Consider the following 12,035-nt stretch of genomic DNA (forward strand, 5'->3'; position numbering starts at 1 on the left):
TTTATGTTATCCTCGTGCATTTGTGGTGGCTGCACATGGTTATCCTCACAGCAGACAACATATCCATGAATTTTTTTAATCTGCCACTGAAATAATCAGCTTCGAACAGAAAGAAGTCTGCATTGATCAGAGGTGGAGATCAGAATATGTTAAGAATTTAATGTGCGAAACATAAATGTGGATTCCAAGTGTTGTGTTGGACACTGCATATGTGAAAAGACGGCCAAGTTGGTCAGTAGAGAATAAAGTAGTTGCCTTCGAAAACAAACACTATGAGTGTTTTCTTATCTGGCCCCTCAGTGGTTAAGGTTTGATTCAGATCGGGCAACTAAAGCTACATCCACACTGACATGTTTTAGTTTTAAAATGCATCACTTTTGCTACGTTTTCACTTGGCGTCCACACTGCTCTGGAATTTTCCAGCCCCTACAGACTTTTGGAAATGCTGCCGACCCTGTTTTAGTCTGAAAACTCTGGGTTGCGTTTTAGTCTGGACGGAGAGAAATGGAAACTTTTGGAAATGGTGACACAGACACACACGTTCGCTTGCTGACTGGGTCTCATCAGTCACAACGTATTCTTCCTTGATTCATCAGAAAACTGTTGGCATCATCCTCTACTACCAGTGGTGAATGCAACATAGATAACAAATTACAAGCGTTGCTGACCTTGTTGAGGTGTTTTTCATTTAATGAATGCATTTTATAGTGCTGAGAAACCTCTGGTCTTACTTTTCGCCATTGCTGTTCTGCGTTGGTAGTATTTTTGGCCACAATGGCAGGGTAGACAATCTGCTTCCTGTTTACACCGGCATGTGCGTGTGCCCAGTGTATGTGAATGCTGATGTGTGTTTTCAGGCGTGTTAGTGTGGATGGAAATTATTATTATTATATCAGGAATCTGGACGTATTAGTGTGAACGTAGCCTAAATACACTGGGTTAGCGCTGACTTGTGAGGGAACAAGAGAGTCCAAAATGAAGGAAGCTATTGTAACTCGTTAAGTGTGTGTCACCATCTACTTGTATCCAACCTCCTCTGTCGAAGAACGGTTGCACAAAGAACTGATGCCTCGACACTTCAGTCAGCCTGTTGAAACATCCCCCACCATGACTTCATTTCCCTTTATAGGAATGAGTGGTGGGTTTTCAAATTATATATGGAGACTTACAATATGATTTTAATTCAGGAATTACATCATTAACCTTCGTATTTTACTATTAAATCTCTCATCTCTGTCTCTCTGCACGTAATTGCTCCTCGATCTGAAATGTCTCCCCACAGCCCACACTCACTGCACACTTCTGCATATGTTTTCTTGCATCACTCTACTTTGACTTTGATTTGTTTGATTTTGAGAAATGAGAGAGAGGTTGATGTGAGACAGACACGGAGAGAAAAAAGCGACAGCCCAGAGACAAGCTCAAATCTTCTTCTACTATCTTCGCATCTCAGGCCACAAGCACCAAATAACTTCTCCCAATTTATAAGCATTATATATAGTTACTCTCCCTCTTGCTATATTTGTCCTTCACAGTCTCTCGCACACGCACGCGCACGCGCACGCACGCGCACGCGCACGCACACGCGCACGCGCGCGCACACACACACACACACACACACACACACACACACACACACACACACACACACACACACACACACCAACAAAGGGTTTTGTCTCTCCTTAAGCCAGCTCGCTCTGTATCTTGGCTCGTTCCCTGCCTGTCTTTTTTACTTGCATCCCTTATGCTCTGTGCTGCCTTTGTTTGGGCCTCATTTGACAAATCAGAGAGCATTACAATGAGAGGCTGCTCCCCAGCCAAATATTCCCCCCAGTCTGCACTAGCTGGCTTCCTGCGGATATGTGAAGATCTGAATAAAGATAAGATTAGGTGCAAGCAAATCAATCAAGGCACAGACGAGAGTGAGAGACGACACCTCCCCTTCCATGCATCATACTGCATCAATATATCCGGGAGGAAGGTTGTTTCAGGACAGTTTCTCTTGAAATGTATGAGGAGAATGTGCAGTGGAATATATATATATATGTTTTAATAACAACAACAATGATATAAAATGAATAACTGAAACTTTTCTAGCTGCAATACTATCAAGAGGATATAGTAGATATGTGCAATCACCACTTGACATTCACATTTTGTTACTGTATGTTGCGGTTTTTTTAATGACTTTGGTGGATACATTTTTAAACTTGGATGTAAAATACTAAAAGCCCCATAAGCAATGTTAATATAATTTTTTAAATGAAATCGTAGTTTTTCACACTTTTAAAGAACTATCTTCTCACACACCACAGTCAAAAAAGCTTTACTTGTCAATGTCTCATGATCAGTGAACAATCAGTTCCCTCTTCCAGGGAGAAAAATACAAAACAAAACAAACAAAAAAAAAAAAGCGCTCATGGCCAAATCTCAGATGATGAAAAGCTTGGCACGCAGGTGGCATCAATCCCTCATGAGGCGTTCTGTCCGACTGCTTGCTCTAGTGGCAACACTCGCCTCCATCCCCTGAGACATAATATGACAACTTCTTCACTCCCCTCTCCTCTCTTTGTTTTCTCTGTTGTTTAATTACCCTCAGCTGTCATTAGTCCTCTTTGTTTCTTCAGGAAGAAAGAAAAAAAAAAAAAAAAAGAAGAAGAAATTAATCGCCTATTGCCACGCTGTATGCAAATCTTTGCTCAGACCCCGTTAAGCCGATGAGAGATGTGATAGCAGAAGAGAGGAGTAATTGGAGACAGATGTTGGAGAGACGGATCATCCGAGACCGATCAGTGAGCCAAAACTAAGATGCCACCCTTAATAGAATCTGGCAGAAAAATTATTATTTCTCTCTGTTTCCTTTTCATGTTTCCTTTGTTCAACTTTTTCATAATGAAGTCTTGTGTTACATTTACTTGCCTCTGAAAAGTATGAATCATTCCTTTTTTATGTGTTCACTTGTTTTCTTAATCAGTTCTCTTGCACACACAGATGATGTGCATGTGTGACTAACACATGGGGAGGGTTCAGCCACTTCCTGGGTGTCTGCCCCACTTGTACCCTGTTGCCCAGCAACACAGCACCAAAGGTGTGACCAAAACAGTCTACAATACAATACAAAACACCTTGCAGAGCTTGTGAAGTTTCTAATTACATGAATCATGTTCACTGTATTCTGCACTACATGACCTAAAGTAATGTTTAATTAAGCACAGAGATCTTTTCACTGTTCTCGAATAAAATATTCAAAATATTTTAGAAACAAAATAAATCGAACACATTGCAAAGTATAAAATCACATGACCGGTATTTAATGATGCATCCAGACCAAGACCTCAACTTCAACATACTTTATGAATGCAACCAAAGAAGCTCACAGGAGATCACCGTTTTAATTGGGATTTGCAAGCCAGTGGAGTCTATGAATTAAAAGAAGCATGTTCTAATTAACAATTACATTTTCTAATTTGCAAACAAAATTATATAGCTGGCCTCCTCCGTGTTTTAAAACTGTGTCTTTTGCACCTATGAGCAAATTATAATTGCGTTGCAAGAGTTTGACTCCATGTCTGAAAAAAACAACAAAAAAAAAAAAAAAACAAACCAAACAACATCATTAATCTGGCATTTGTTTTGGTGAGTTGTTTTTTATTATGTTAGTTTTTTAGCTTTTATTCAAAAGTGAGACTTCTCTGTGAACTAAAGTCCTCCCAAAGGATAATAATATTTCATCTAAATCTTTGCAGCATGAAGCAGCTTATCTTATGTACACTATACCCCAGGTACATAACAAAAATGTCAATAAAAAAAGGACAATAATTTACTCCTCGTCTGGTTGAGAGGCTAAAAACACATCACTACAACTAATTACATGGTAGGTTGTAGAGTAAATGACAGCTGGATTGTAGTCATTCAGCTGTGTGATGTATAACCAGCGTTTGTTGTTCAGAAGAGGAGATCTGAAGCATGAAAGTAACACACTGTGTCAACATGGAACCAAAAGCACAATCTCTCCCAAACCTTAACCAAAGTGATTTTGCTGCCTAAACTTAAGCACAGACGGCACTCACGATGCAAATTCCTGTCTCGGGTATGACAGTTGTGCACTTTGTACGCCCACCATCCGCCCCAACCACCTCCTGGCATTAACAGATGCAGCCCTTCATTCATTCCAAACACGTGTTGCCTCTGAACATAATCCAGCCAGTGGTTACGTTTCCTACAAAACATATTTTCTGTCGTAGTTTAGTTGTATAGAAATGTAATTTGTAGGAGACTGGGTTGCAAATCAAAGTGGACTACAAGGTCAAGAGCAATTTGGCACAGGTCCTGTATATTATGCATCAAAAAAAGAGAAAATGAAAACAAACAACAAATACAATTTCAAAATAGTGTTTTGGCTGTTTCCGGAGATGCCCATACATAGTGCATCAATAAACTGTTGGCAGGCTTTACACAATATGACTCATTAATTCAGCAATGCATTTCACTTCCCTTGAAGATGGATTTAGATCTGAGATAGAAAGTCAAAGTTTGTCCTTTTGTTGAATTAGTGGCAAAGGGATGTATAATATAATAATTTGGAACAACTTAAGTCAGTAGTTAGCTTTCTTATACTTTCCTATTGTCTGGAAAAGGAAAGTGATTGCGACAGACAGAAGAGGCAAGTGTTTGTGAAACCTTCTCTGTCTGAGAAAGAGCAGGTGGTCAATGACCTGACATTTGTCCTCAAAGAAACTTTCTTTTCTTCTATTTGTAAGTGAAACACACTTAAAAACAACCCAACAGGCGAACAAAACAAGACCTGAAGTTTTGAAATACCAAGGTTAGCACACCCATACAAAATGAGCTCTTTTATCTTGTGTTTCACTTTCTCTTTCTTTGATCTCCTTTAAAAAGAATGAACAAAAAACAAAAGAACCAACATAATCGTCATCCACGCAAATGGACAGCCAAGTGGAGAAGAGCTTCAGGAAACAGAAAGAGATTCAAAGAGAGACAAAGAAAGAGAAGGGAAGTATGTCCATTACATGCACAGACAGTGACAGAGTTAGACGGACGTGAGAGCAAGTTAAATGTGAAAAAAATAAAAATACTAAGCATTATGGGACTTGCAGATGAGATAGCAACAGCGAATCAGAAGCTTAACTTGGATGTCTCCGTGCAGCTCCATCTACGAGTCATAAACATATCAATACGCTCTCTAACAGCTGGAAAATTCAGCGTTATTACTGTAAAAAGTGGCTTCCAAAACATAAAACACGAGGCCATGAAAGAGTTCATAGACACACAGAGCACCTTATGTGTGTGCAACCTACACATGTGCTTTCAGGTTGAAATACAGAAATGAAAGTGGTCCAGAGAGTTTTCCATCGCCCCCTCTCCCTGTGGTGCCACTTCACTGAGTAAGTGTGTAAGTGTGTAAGTGAGTGTGTGTGTGTGTGTGTGTGTGTGTGTGTGTGTTTAATTCTCATATTTTCTCTCTGTGGATAAGAGTAACTGATAGCAAAACAAAGATACTCTCAGGTGCAATACTCTCTCCTCAACCATCCCCACGACTGTATGTGAGTATTTTTCTGATTTCATGATGTCTGTCTGTCCGTCCAGCAATTTTCCATTCATTTATCATTGAGTGGTGGAGTGGATATAAAGGTCATTGCTGCTGTTCCACCTGGCTTAGACATTACCACTTGATTACCATAAAACCTGTGTAGGTGGGGGGTGGGGCCCTATTCCACCGCCAGTGAAGCAGGTCCTACCCCAGTGGGTCTGCCCCTTTGTTGCCATCCAGTCAATCATGCTCAGTGGACACACTAAATGTGTGAACCGTATCTGCCACCTTGCTCCCCTCAATGCGGAGGATCAGTGACTGACTTGAAGGACGTCCCGGATTACTGAGCTGCTCACCCTGTCAAGACCAATGAGATCAGACACCCTACCTCATTTGGTAGCTTGTAAATATCTGGTCAGACTTAACATTTCATGACCGCGATCAGAAAGAAAACAAGTTGACTAAAAGTTTTGCTTTGTGGTTCTCCTAACCGCCATGGTTAACTGCATTTATGAGAGGTAGCGTCCTCTTCATTTTCCACAATAGTAAACACAGTTAAGCTCATGGAACAGTCATGGTTTGGTTAGATTTAGGAGAAAATTACTACTGTTTTATTTTTTACTAAGTACTTCCTTAAGGTAAGAGGACACTGGTCAGTATGGTTATTATAATAAACACGCAGTTAGGGTTGTGGAATGGTCATGGTCAACAATCAATGATGATTATTGGTTTCGAGCAGGAAACAATCAGTGGGCTCCTGCAACAGTTTTCTCCCGTCGTATTTACTACAGCCACTAGAGGTCACTTAATAATAAAACGTACCTATGGGTATAATTATATGATTAAGTCCTTGCACAGATGACCTATGGGCTCGTTTTTCTTATTTGTTTGTTTCTTTTTTTCAGAAGGACAGTCTCTCCAAAGCCCGTCAGACATTATGCTAAAAAAAAAAAAAAAAAAAAAAAGCACAGCGTAGCACTGTACTGACACCATGGTCTACACTCTGCAGAGTCAGTTTCAAGACAGAATCCTGAATGTCTTCTGCCAATTCAACATCTTACTGCCAAAGCAGTTTAGAGAATATAAAAGGCTGATTAAATGCAGGCTGCAGTGTTCGACCCATCGCTGAGAGGCTGCCAGCCCTCCTAAATTAAGTTCATTAGCATTGGTTTCAGTGGTGAGTTTTGGTGCCAAACGGTCTAAGTACAGTGTCAAAGGCCCTCTACACCGCCCAGGAATAACTGCTAGGAAAAACACTGGCACTTACTGCAGGCGGATTCTGCATGTGCACCAAAAAATGTCTTTTTAGACTGAATTCCTATTGAAACTTCAACTTATCATATCATTTGTATGTAAAAAAAAAAAAAAAACAAACAGAAAAAACTTCCATATCATAATATGGAAGCAATGCGATTTGATTTGGAGGAGTTTTAATTGGAATCGTGGGAAAGAAATATTTTTGAAGGCAAGGAGAGAAAATGATGAGTGATGCACTCAGATGCTTTTCCAGCAACAGTTTTAGGTGCACGAGCGCTCTCACACCATCAGTCACTGTAGCTCTATCTACTCCCGGGGGTAATTAAATGGAGTGACTTCTTTTTCCCCCAACAGTTGCCATTTATCCCTGAATAATTTGAGACATCTCACCTGTAGGACCTGAAAATACTCTTGAAGTACGAGAGTAAGCCTGAAACAGAAGATCTGACATAACTATCAGTTAGCAGGCTGACTGACATACTGTGCCAATATTTCACAACAGTTGTGTTGACATGAATGGTTCTACAGCTGCACTCACACAAAGTTAATGAACAGCTGCCAAAATGAATCTTCCAGATCATATGGTCCCATTGGTCCTAAGAATCTGTCTAAATTTTAAAGCATCTGCTTTTGTAATGCTGTTTGACCGCTCTTTATTCACCATTCACGGTCTCTCCGACCCAACAGGGATGTTAACATTGACCCTCAAAGGCTTCCAGTCACTCTTGCATATGTACACATGTGTAAACAGTGATACAGAGTGGAAATCCTTTGTGTGTCTTGCCTCATTCAGTCAATACAAACACCTGTCAGACAGAGAGAAGAGATCAGACACCAGATTATCCAGAATTCTTTTAGTTATGAGTACGGTTCACAGAAACCTGCCCCCGAGTTCAACTCAGACATGAGCTGAATGTTAACATCGTCACTGCAAATTACATTTTCTGCCCTCACAGGCTGTAGGGAGACTCGGAGATGCACACCTTGCAGTTTGATGGGGTCTGCTTTGAGACTGCATGGGAATGAGTTTGCCATTGAAGGTCTGCAATTGGTTATTACAGATACATTTCAATGTCCACCTGACCACATGCAGTCCATGAGGAGAGAGAGCGCAGTTTGGAAATGACCTGTGCTGTAACTACTGGGCAAGTTCCTGGATGTGCTGGTGTGTCACTGGAAATCAGTCTTTCCCGCCTTCCTCAGCAGAGGTCATGACTCTGGTGCATTATAGACTAAAACAGTGTGCATATGTGTGACTGTGTGTGTACCTGCACTTGCACACACATACACGCTCTGGATTCTCTCCAAATTGAGATGCGACCTAGACGCAGCAGAGATTATTCCAGGTGCTAAGCCTTAAGCTACAACTGACAATCTTCTTTCTCCTTTTCTTCCTCTGGAGGTGCATTTCAAATAAATTTGTGTCCCTATGGAAACAGTTCTCCAGTGTAGAATTGGAGAGAGAGAATTGAAAAAAACAAAGGACTAAACCTTAACAGTTTGACTTAAAGTTTGTTGTGGGATTAGTTAGGATAAAACGAGAAAGGCACTTTTATCTATTTGAAGTGCTAATGTGTTGACAATAAAAGCCACAAAAATAAAGATCTGATTTTTCTGTTCTCTTTAGAGTTTGTAGTCTGGCAGGTTTAGAAGAAAAGCTTTGCAGATGTGGTAGAGCATGAGCAGGGTTTCAGCTGGATGGTCTCACTTGACAAAGATGCTGTTCTTTTTAGGCTCTCTAGACAGATTTTTTTTCTCAGGGCAAATTAATTGCAAATCATTCATTTCTTAGCGAGTTTCAATTAACATTCTCACCAATTTGATTACGTCCCCATGGATCTCTCACATCTTTTCAAAAGCCACTTTCAAGTGTTTTTGGGAGGCAGTATATTGGTCCTAGAGGTCCACAGTTTTATAGATCAAAACTGTCGCAGTGAGGTGATGATGATGGTGATTCCCAGGATTCCCAGGATGCTTAATGTGAAGCGCACACAGTAAATTATATACTCATCTCTGATTGGACAGTAATTGTCTTCCACTGCCACCACACTGGTACACACCTCTAGTTTCTCATGCAGTGTGTTTTCATGTGTTGTCTCTCGATTGTCTCTCCTGCACCCAAGATACCCATTCCCAGCTTTCCCAGGAGTCCTGAGTCGAGGTGTTATTTGTCAGGTGTCAGATGTTGTTTGGAGGTTCAGTTCAAAAATGAACGGACCTACCTTAAAGCAAAAGGATAAACATTTAAAAGAAATTATTTTGCTAATAACTATTCTTGTAAGCATGAAAGAATGAACACAAATTCATTACACACAAGCGCATTTTTTGTACTAAATATGTCCAATTTTATATTTTTGATCTGTGAGAAATTGTGAGATTATTCTTTTTCCACTCCCAAACTTTTTCCTTGGTCACTTATTTGAGATAGTTTCTAATTACTATTCTTGATTTATTTTTGGCTTTTGAACCACTAGCTGCGATACTGAATATTGCAATGTTCATGAGCGTCCTCTCAGTTTACATGACTGCTCTGACGCTGGCTGATGAGGTTGCATGGGTAAATTATGGGGGGTCAGTCTTACTTCTTTAAGTGAGTGAAAATGGGTTACAGATCTCATTATTGATTATAGCTCCAACAGGCATCGAGAAATTTTCTCTCCCACTCTTTCTTTACCCCGTGTTGCTTTTGAGGAACCTCTGACTTTATTTTTTCCTTCACTACCCCTCTTTCCCTGGTAAGTCTTCCTCCGAACCACTCTCCCTTCGGCTTCACTACAAATCCTTCCTCGCTGTCTCCCTAGCTCTCCGGACTTGTGATGCATGGCTGTCTGTGTTCTCCAAAAGTCCATTAGTTGCTGGCACTGGGCCGCCTCCTCTCCCACAGACAGAGATAAAGACGCATAGCATGGCTCCTCAGCAAGCCGCATTAAAATGAGAGAACAGTGGAGAAAGACAGAGCGAGATGGAGGGAGATGAGGTGGAAAGGGAAAGGGGAGTACGGATGTGAAAACACCTTGATACTGGCCAGAAGCCCAAGAGCAAAAGGGGCAGAGAAGAGAATTAAGGAAGGCAAGGAGCAGGAAAGGGAGAAGATGGCAAAAACCAAGAATGGCAGAATGAAAGGACAGAAAAAAAAAAAAGACAAAAAAACATTAGGGATACAAACAGGAACAAAGAGAAGAGAGGGCAGAGAGAAGGAAAAGACAGAGAGGAAGGCAGGAGATATGAGAGAGGAGAGAAAAGAGAGAGGGAAAGGCTTTCCATTACGAATGCAAGTAGTGAAGACAAAGGAAGACATAGCTGAGGGTGAGGTGTGGATAAGAAAGAGGGGTCAGTTGTAACCAGATATCCCACAATCAAACCCATTTATATCATGCTTTCTTTTTCTTGTTTTCAAATCCATCCACCCCCGACTTTATCACCCTAATTTATCTAACATTTCAGTAATTGAATTTGCTGCTTCCTCCTCACAACAAAATACAGGGGAGTTACAGTGATTCATACTCCATTTTTCTTTTCTTTTTTGTCCTCTTTTTTATCTTGGAAATGAAGATGTTATCTAATGGTTAGCTTTAGGTCACAGAGCTGGCTAGACATGACGCCAACCAGGCGGATGAAAAATGTGCTTAAAAAGTTATTTTTTTCTCCGATGTTCAGCAGAGCCATTTGGCCCTTTGATTAATAATGTTGTCCAACTTTAGCAACTTTGCTTCTTGTGCTTCTATTGGCGTAATTGCTTTTGTACTCTCAATGTTTCTCTCAGCCAAACTCTAAATGCATTTTAATCTCCTACAGGTCTATAAGTGTATTAATGATGCGTATCTTTGTATGTTTGACTTAAGTAATAGTTAAAAAAAAAAAAAAAAGAATCCAAGGAAAATAAATTTAAATCTGTCTGCTAAAAATCTGGCTGAAACATTTTAATTACATGTTCAATAGCAGGTTCGGAATTTAGGTCTTCCGTCTATCTTGTATAATAAATAATTTAAAAAAAGTATCTTTCTGCATTTTTCAAGTGATCTGATTGCTTTAAGGTTTTTTTGTCTGCTTACTTTCTCAGAGCCAAGTATCCTCCTGTTTGTGTGGTTATTTACTTGCAATGTATGACCCTCTTCATTCCTTCTCTGGCTTGTTAAGGTGATTTGTTTCATTAGGAATGTGAGCAATATTACTCAGGCCATGGAGCTCCTTATTGGAGGTGTTTTATTAGAGAAGAAATGTCAGAGTAATCAGAGTCAAGCTCATGTTTTTCAATCATACAGAACGCACAATGAGAAGAATGACAGCCGGACTGGACCTCCGATCAGTCATCACGTCTGAGCAGGAAAAATAAAACTAATCCAAACCCAAACCACACACTCATCACAACTTTAAGCAGGAAAAGTTGGAATTGAAACTAAGCGTTTGCTGTTCTCCTTTTTTGTTCAGCACTAGGTCAAGAAGAGAATATGAAATACATTGGAAAGATGATTTTTTTTGGACGTTTGGCTCTACCAAGCACAAGGAGAATTAAATTGTAAGATGGTTTGCTGCAGAGACGGCAAATTATATATACGCACTGATGTTGAGAGCAATGTCCAAACTGATTTAAGAAAATGTCATCATATTGATGTATTGTTGGACTCTTTCAAGCCTCTTGTGATTTAGCTGATGTACTCTGTATGTCAGTTTAAGTAAACTTTGTTGCCTGGAAAATGAATCATTCTATCACAAAGTTCTGGAAACTAAGGGATATTTTTGTCATGGTCGTTTTAGATCTCGACCTCAAAATATATAAATACACACACACACACACACACACACACACACACACACACACACACACACACACACACACACACACACACACACACAAACACACAAACACACAAACACACAAACACGCACACACCACAGCTACAGAAAATGGTGAGACATCATAAAATTGGTTGACACATTAGTGAAGACAAAGGCATGTCTACCCCTGGAGTAGGGCCTGGCTAATATTGTAGGTTTATCCAAGGCCAGGGGTCAGTTTTTTAGGCAGTATTCAAAGGTGGAAACTGGAAACATTTCTCTTAATCATTGTATTTGTGTTATTTTCACACAGAATAATAAATACATTAGCTAGCTAATGGCTAGATTTAGAAAAATGTTTTGGCGATCTGGTCTAAATTATTCTCCAACAACAACATGCTGTTTTTGCTGACCTCCAGTGGTTGAATTTCACACCTAACTGCAGTGA

The 12,035-nt window shown here is 40.1% G+C and overlaps 1 protein-coding gene across 3 annotated transcripts in view; it reads right to left on the bottom strand.

The window, feature by feature from the left end:
- grid2 (glutamate receptor, ionotropic, delta 2) overlaps positions 1–12,035 on the bottom strand; it is a 469,811-nt gene that overhangs the window by 40,431 nt on the left and 417,345 nt on the right. The window lies entirely within an intron of this gene.

The sequence above is a fragment of the Seriola aureovittata genome, chromosome 5, assembly GCF_021018895.1.
Source record: "Seriola aureovittata isolate HTS-2021-v1 ecotype China chromosome 5, ASM2101889v1, whole genome shotgun sequence".
Classification (NCBI taxonomy): domain Eukaryota; kingdom Metazoa; phylum Chordata; class Actinopteri; order Carangiformes; family Carangidae; genus Seriola; species Seriola aureovittata.